Source organism: Sceloporus undulatus, chromosome 5, assembly GCF_019175285.1.
Source record: "Sceloporus undulatus isolate JIND9_A2432 ecotype Alabama chromosome 5, SceUnd_v1.1, whole genome shotgun sequence".
Taxonomy (NCBI): domain Eukaryota; kingdom Metazoa; phylum Chordata; class Lepidosauria; order Squamata; family Phrynosomatidae; genus Sceloporus; species Sceloporus undulatus.
This window is the reverse complement of record NC_056526.1, coordinates 184,224,151-184,232,527: the sequence shown is the minus strand read 5'-3', so window position 1 is coordinate 184,232,527 and position 8,377 is coordinate 184,224,151.

The following is an 8,377-nucleotide window of genomic DNA, read 5'->3' as shown; positions in this document are numbered from 1 at the left end:
GGAGGTGGCCGAGTGGAGCTCATTGGGAAGCGCATTCCAGAGCAAAGGAGCCGAGATGGAATAGGCTCTACGCGATGTTGTGGCGTATTTAGAATCTGGGACTGTCAGCAAATGCTTCCCAGCCGATCTGAGTGTGCGGGGTGGATTATATGGGGAGAGGCGGTTCTCCAAGTACCCTGGGCCCAAGCCATTTAGGGCTTTATAGGTGATAACCAACACCTTGTATTGCGCTCGGAAGCGAATGGGCAGCCAATGGAGATCTTTTAATACCGGTGTTATATGGGTGGCCCTGGAAGATTCAGTGACCACTCTAGCTGCCATATTTTGAACCAACTGTAGCTTCCGGGTATGGTACAAGGGTTGCCCCATGTAGAGCGCATAGAAATCCAAACGAGAGGTTACCAGAGCGTGTACCACCGTTTCAAGGTCCCTCCGGCCCAGGAAGGGTCGCAGCTGGCGTATCAACTGAAGTTGAAAACAGGTGCTCCTGACCGTTGCATCCACCTGAGATGTAAGGTGGAGCAACGAGTCCAGAAGCACCCCCAGACTGCGAACAGAGTCCTTCAAGGGGAGCGTGACCCCGTTCAGGACAGGTGGACAAACCTCCAATCCCGGACCAGGGAAACCTATCACGAGCACTTCCGTTTTCTCTGGATTCAGTCTGAGTCTGTTTTCCCTCATCCAGCCCATTACCGAGTCTAGACAGGCATCAAGAGGAGAGATGCCATCCCTGGTCACTGCATCAGTCAAAGACACAGAGAAGACTATTTGGGTGTCATCAGCGTACTGATAACACCGCGCCCCGTGCCTCCGGATAATCTCTCCCAGCGGTTTCATGTAAATGTTAAATAGCATGGGGGACAGAATAGCTCCCTGAGGGACACCAGATGTAAGCGCCCTCTTGTCGGAGCACTCGTCCCCCAGCTGCACCATCTGGAATCTGCCTGAGAGGTAGGAACGGAACCACTGGAGCGCAGTGCCCCCAATTCCCAACTCTCTCAGGCGTTCCAGAAGGATACCATGGTCAATGATATTGAAAGCCGCTGAGATGTCCAAGAGCACTAACAGGGACACGCTACCCCTATCCATGTCCAGACGGAGATCATCGACCAGGGCGACCATGGCAGTCTCAACTCCATAGCCCGCCCGGAACCCGGTTTGAAATGGGTCAAGATAATCAGTATCATCCAAGATCGATTGAAGCTGGATTGCAACTGCCCTCTCGATCACCTTCCCCAAGAAAGGCAATAGCGAAACTGGCCGGTAATTGTTATGCATCAGGGGGTCTAGGGAGGGCTTTTTTAACAGCGGTTTTACAATGGTCAATTTTAAGCTGGATGGAAATTGCTCACCCTGAGAGATGTATTAATTCATTAATTACCATAGTAAAGTAGTGTCCCTTATATAAAACAGCAAAATCACGATGTGCTTTTTGGAATTTATATTTTTAAAAAACATTTTCAAGCTGTGGAGGCTTGAATTTGTGCATAAAGAATCTGTGGATAGGAGGGCTGACTGTATATTCTCTTCTCTTTTTAGCATTATAGTGTTATTGTCTATCCGTGAAATAGCATTTTTAAATCATAATTAACCTACCCATCCCCACCCCCAAGGAACAAGTGGATGTGGAGTTGTCAACAATTAGAAAAACCAAGCAAAAATCCAAGGAGCTTTATTGCAAGAACTCACACTTCTTTAGACCATTCTGTAACAGGCCTGAGTTACACCCTTCTTTCTGGGAAGCAATTACAGGAAAATGACACCATCATTATCCTGGACCTGGAGGACCTTAGGAGATCCAGAAAGATAGCAGTTGCTTTAGGATTGCATGTTCACAATCACCCGGTCCCTAAGGTTTCTAGATCAAACCTTTCAAACAGCCCTTGCTGATATTAAATGTTATGCATTAAGTGCCAGCCATAGTTGCCACAGCTTCTCATTCTAACACTTTCATATAGTAGCCCATGAAAACTGAAGTCCAGAGGCAGGTGATGGAAATGATAAAAGATTTGGAAACCATGCCCTATGATGGGCAGCTTAGTTCGTTGGGTATGTTTAGTGTGGAGAAGAGAAGGCTGACAGGCGACATGATAGCCATGTTTAAAAATTTGAAGGGATGTCATATGGAGGATGCAGCAAGCTTGTTTTCTGTTGCTCCAAAGATTAGAACATGGAACAATGGATTCATACTATGAAGAGATTCCACCTAAACATTAGGATGAAGCTCCTGATAGTAATACCTGTTTGATAATGAAATACACTACATCAGAGTGTAGTGGAGTCACCATCTCTGGGGGGTTTTAAATAGAGGCTGGATGACCATTTGTCAAGAGTGCTTTGATTGTGTCTTCTTGTATGCCAGGGGGTTGCAATTGATGGCCCCTGTAGTCTTTTCCAACTCTGATTCTATAGTGCTATGATTGCACTTGAACTGCCCTGGCTCCATCCTATGGAACCCTGGGATTTGCAGTGCAAATCTAGTGCTTCACCAAATTGCAAAGCCCAGGATTCCATATGATGAAAACACTGGAGTGAAAGTAGAATCATAGTGCTTTAACTACATAGTGTGAAAGGTCCCTGAACAACAGGCAGCTCAGCCTTCTTTGATAGGAGATTAGCGCACTCTCTTTTAATGCGCCTTATCCCCAACGGGATAAAGGTGCATTTATTTTTAAAACATGTTTTATCACATTCACCCATGGCCAGGTGAATGCATCCCATTTACAGCCCGGATGCCTGCTGGACTTATCCCATGCCTTTCAAAGAACAGAAAAATCCCATTCTTGAAAAGCTGCAGAATAAGCCCAGCTGGCACCTGGGATGCATTTGCCCTGCCACAAGCAAACAGGATAAAAGCCATTTTAAAAATAAATGTCCCCATCAGGGATAAGGCACATTAAAAGAGAATGCACTAATCTCCAGAGATATATGCCAGGAGGTAGTCACAACCTGTCTTTGTTGTGAAGTGCATCACATCATACACACAGGAACACATGAAGCTGCCATATTAGTTGATCTAGTAAAGTCAGCTCTGACTGGCAGCTATGACTCCCTTGAGTTTCAAGCAGGATTTCTCCTAGCCCTGGCTGGAGACCCCTGGTGTGTCCTAGTTGTCTCCCATCCCAAGACTAACTAGGCTCAACCTTGATTAACATCCAAAATAACATGAAAGTTAGTATGTTCAGAGTAACATGGAAGTATTCCTTGCAATTTACAAGGTCTCTCTCGGTCTCCATTACTCCTTGCCATACATACACCTGCCACCTGTTGTAATGTTCAGCAGTTTGGTAGGAATTAATATTTAATGAGCAAAGAAATAGAGATTCACTAGTATTTTGATGTCAGTAATCTGTAGCTTGCATGGTGACTCAGGACTGATACACCGGTGTTCCAAACCAGCCCTCCCTCCTTACCATATTTATATCTTATGACCTACAGTCTTATATGACAATATCTTAAGACACCCAATAAGCTCCACATAAGGTGACATGTAACTTAATAACTCGGCCTTGCTATTAATAAAGCATAACATTACCTCATCTGTATAAATAGTTCCTCTCAATCATCAGGTTGCTCTAGATAGAGAAAGGGGGGAATAATACTAATTACAAGGACCCAGAACAATTTACGTGGTGTTTGCTGTCAAACAACGTGCCTGCCAGATGTTCCAAACCAAAATATTATAAGATCACAAAACTTTGCTTTTAGGGGAGGCCGAATGTAGTACCACACCATCTCCTTATTGGTCTATACTTACAGCATAATGACCTTGCACACATCCTAGGCAGCAGAGTGCAAGTAGATGTTTTTATTATGGAAACTCCTTATTTTTTTAAAAAAAAAAACACCTCTACCTTTGCAAGGAACCATTCCCAACAAAAAGCACAAGCATTGGCAGCAGTTTGGTAGCAAAGGTCCTGATTAGTCCTCTGTTGTCCTCCTTTTCTCAGCTGCTTTAAAAATGTCCCAGTTTCTCTCTTCTCCTCCCACTTTCCCAGTTTTGTCCTTAGCTTATAGAGGGTGCATCTACACTGTAAAATAATGCAATTTGACACCATTTTAAGTGCTGCAGTGCCATCTTATGGAATCCTGGGATTTGTTCTTTTACAAGGTTTTTAGCCTTCTCTGTCAAAAGCGTGCTGGTGCCCCACCAAACTACAAATCTCAGGATTCTGTGGGATAGAGCCCTGGCAGCTAAAGTGGTGTCAAACTGCATTGTCTCTACACTGTTAATGCACCCTGCGTTCAAAGTGATAAAGTGGTCTTTACTGAATTAACTCAGCAGGTGGGATGGTATCTTGCTTTTCCCTGTAGATACAGGCAAAAGCAAACTGCTGCAGCCTCTCCTAACTTGTGTCTTCTTCCTCATTAATAGCTTTTGCCATGTTGACCACACTCTGATCTTGGCTGGCCACACATGTCCCAGTTTTCATCTGTGCAGTGTTGGAGGGTATGGAAATACCAGTCTGCTAGGAAAAACAGGGCAATTCCTAGCCCTAGACATTTTGCTGTCTAAGGCAAAGGGCAAGTCAGGGCTTGCTCTCTGTCTCTCTATACAGAGGTCAACTGGACTGGGAATTGAATCTTACTTCAGCTCTGGTAAATAGGATGAGAGGCCTCTATGACACCCAAGAGCAGACTATTTTAGAGCACTGCTTCTTCAGCTGTCTTAGGTAGAAGACCAGCAGCATTTGTTTCCTTCAATGTGTCAGGGACCAGCATCTCATTTATAGCCATCGGCTACAATGGTCTCTCTTTTCCAAGCTTATCATGGGCTAGCAGCCAACAGCTTGTGGACTGTCACTGGTTCACGGACCATCATTTTGAGTAGCACTGGTCTAAACAAACAATCAAACGAATCTCTTATATTTGCAATGTTCCCATTCTCTTGGTCACCTTGTCTGCCCCTTTTCTTTGGATGTCTCAAGAGTATTTCTAAATACTCAACTGAGGTTTGATGTTATTACAGTGGTAAAAATTTAGGGACTGAAGGAACATTTCATGGTGGAGGAAAGATTTCTTATTTGTTTGCTCCCCACCAATAGTCCCACAGCTAGTTTTTTATTTGTATAGTTGTAGAAGTTTCACAAAGTGGAGCATTCAGCACATAATCTACTTTTAGCCTGGACTACTACAGTCCTTCTCAACAGTCTTCTATTTCCATTCTCATCCCATTCTGCTACAGGGCTAGAGAAAGTGGGATACATTGCCCTTAGCTACAACTGGCTAGCACAGGTGCCTTTGAAATTAATGGAATTGTAATGTTATTCTTTAGTATCCCTGACCACTCAATTATATTTTTTAATATAATTTCCTCAGGGGGTTGTGTCTTTTGTGGCTTCCTAACAGGTAGAAATTGACAAATGAAGTTTTCTTTCATGCCATGACTTATCAATTTCTTCCTGTTCTGAAGCTGGCAAAATCAGAAAGTTTCTGTCCAGTTTTTCCTAAAAGGAAGAGAAGGAGAAGGAGGAGAAGTAGCAGCAATGCTTAGTTTTACATCTCACTCAAGACTGCTATCTTTTCACTGATGGAAACACAAAAAACAGGTGGAGTGTTTTAACATAGTGAATGGTGCTTAGAGATAACAGACACCCTCACAATATCCTAACAGAACCTTGTATGGTAGGTTAGGCTGACTCAGTGATTGGTCCACAAATATCAGCTAACATCAAGGCAGTGAAAATTCAAACCCAAGCATCTCTGGAGGCAAAGTGGTGGCAAAAGCATCATCTGTAGATTTCTGCCTACCCCATAACTCTTAATCCTTATAACAATAGACCAAATAGAGAGTCTCCTACTCCCAAACTGGGAAAGAAACTTCCCCTTAATGCCACCTCTGTTGTTTCTGCAAAGCATGTTATGCCGACAAACCACAAGCATCTATAACTCTTAATGGCTCCAACCGTCTCTTCATGAAATATATTGACAAAGGCCTGTTGGCAATATTTGGTAATCTTTCTTTCTTTCTTTTTTCTTTTTTTCTTTCTTTCTGACTAAAGTCCTGTATCCTCCAACTGTCATGATTTGGTAGAGACAACCCCAATTGATCCTTTGTCATTCCATTTTTTCAGCTGTTTTTAAAATGTCTCCTCCTCCCACTTTCCCCGTTTGTCCTCAGTATGCTTCTGTTGCTGCAAACTGAGTTAAAGGTGCAAAAAGTAGTTTGCACTCAGCTAACTCAGCAAGAGAGAAAAGAGAAAAGGGGCAGAGTCTTTCCCTTCCCAGTAGGCTCAGGCAAAAGCAAACTACTGACTCTCCTCCTTGCGAATCTGTTCTTCCTGATTAATAATATTTTCCATCTTGACGAAACTCTAATGTTGCTCAGCCACATTTCCTGGTTTCTGTCTATGAAATGTTGGAGGGTATGCAGCCTCTGGAGACCTCCAAGTTCTGGAAGCTGTAGGCCAAAGAAGTAACTTCCCTATGCTCTCACTATCTGTGAGAGTGCTCCTTAACAAACAAAAAAACAGTTACCAGTCCTAAACTAAAACAAAGCAGCTTCTTATGGGTCTGACAAGTTAATGTTTGATGTGTTGATAAGCTGAAAGCTGTTCTTCTCACACTTTGGACTGCCCTTTTGAGATAGTAAACCATGAGGAGAATATCATTACTTTAATAAATGATGGAAGAGTTGTTTACTTAGAAATGACAAATAGCATTTTTCTCCGGTGGTGTGTTGGAAATCAACTCTGTCACCATCCCTGCCTCCTGAGAACCAGCATGGGCATTGTATAAAGGCCTTGATTTCAAACTGGTGTGGTCAAGCTACTTTTATGCTGGCCATAAACAGGTATTGGTACAAATACATCCATTTAGATACCTCTGCTTAAGTCAGCTGGGAGTTACTGATGAGAATTTGAAAAGTGCCTGAAAGATATGAGATCACAAGTTCCTTTAAATATCAACTATGACTTTATCCTCTTGTCCCCATGTGAACTCTCTGCATAACTGTCCATGAGGTCTGGACTCATGGGCCTAAACCCTATCTACTAGAGTAGAACTATGAAACCCACTGCATTTACTTACATGTTGACTCAACCATCAATTGGCTTTGTCTACTCTAGCTGGGGCAAACCAGCCAGATCCCAGCCACTGTTAATAGTTAGAAGTTGGGTTCTTCTGCTATGGGTTCCCTGTCCTTTTGAGATGAACAAAGAGAAACGTTTGAGTTGACAAAGATGTGTCAACTGAAGGAATGACACAGCTTCTATATTTAAGCTGAAGAAGTATTGGATCCATTTCCTCCAAAGGATTGTGCATTCATTTATGAAGATCACAGCTGACAAAAGAACCAAATAGTTCCCATTCCCTTCCACTTCTTTGTGTCTTTGTTAACCTCAGGGCAATTTCAAAGACCTATCATTCATAGCTGACATAACTAGCGTTCCATTCCTTACTGGACAATAAAAAGTGATGAGAAATAATGAACTACATGATTTTCCAGGTGTGTTTTCTTTTTTAAAAAATAATATATTGTGTTTCTTATTGACCTAAAGAATAGACATAGAGCCTGCATCTGGCTTCTCAGCATGTAGATTCTGCTGAAGCTTCCAATTGACATGTAAGGTTAAGTTTGAAGGCAGGTACAGCAGGCAGAATCTTGGTTTTTTTCCATTCACCATTGTTATCCAAAGACACATCACACGATCGGAAGTACCGAAACCTTCAGAAGAGAAATGAGACTGTCATTTTTCTGAGGTACTCTAGCAAAACCCAGTGTGTAAGTCAGCACTGGCAAAGACACTCAGTTCAACCATAAAAGGAAATTATAGTCTAAGGCAGCAGAAACAAGTGTTCACATGTTTCTCCTGTCTTATTTTTTTTTTCTTGCCAGAAAGGAAGAAATCCAAAGCATGGAAGTTTTTAAACAGAGACTAGATGGCCATCTGTCAGAGTGATTTGATTGTGTCTTCCTGCATGGCAGGGGAATGGACTGGATAGCCCTGGTGGTCTCTTCCAACTCTATGATTCTATGAGCTGCTTTTTGTTCTTCAGCTAGCCACAGTTCTCCATGATTTCCAAACTCAGGGAACTGTGTTTTGTTTTAATTAGTTTTTGGAGAAGACCAAATGAAACTGTGGTTTCAGTGTATGTGAGAGTTGTTGTTTTTTCCCCCTTAAGCCATAGTTTAACCAAAGTCTGCATATGAGAGAAGACTGTGGGCAAGTCTATGCTGGCCAAAACTCCAGGGCCATTCTGGAGCCTTGGATGGCTGCCACATACACTGAGCCAAATCCAATGCAATGCCACAGCAGTGTCCACACGAACCAGCTGGGCGAACACTGCATTGGTTCCACTGGCTCATTCTACTGCCACTGCTTCCTCACCAGGAGATCCATGGAAAGGCTGTTGTGTACTGCTGCTTCTGCTGAGA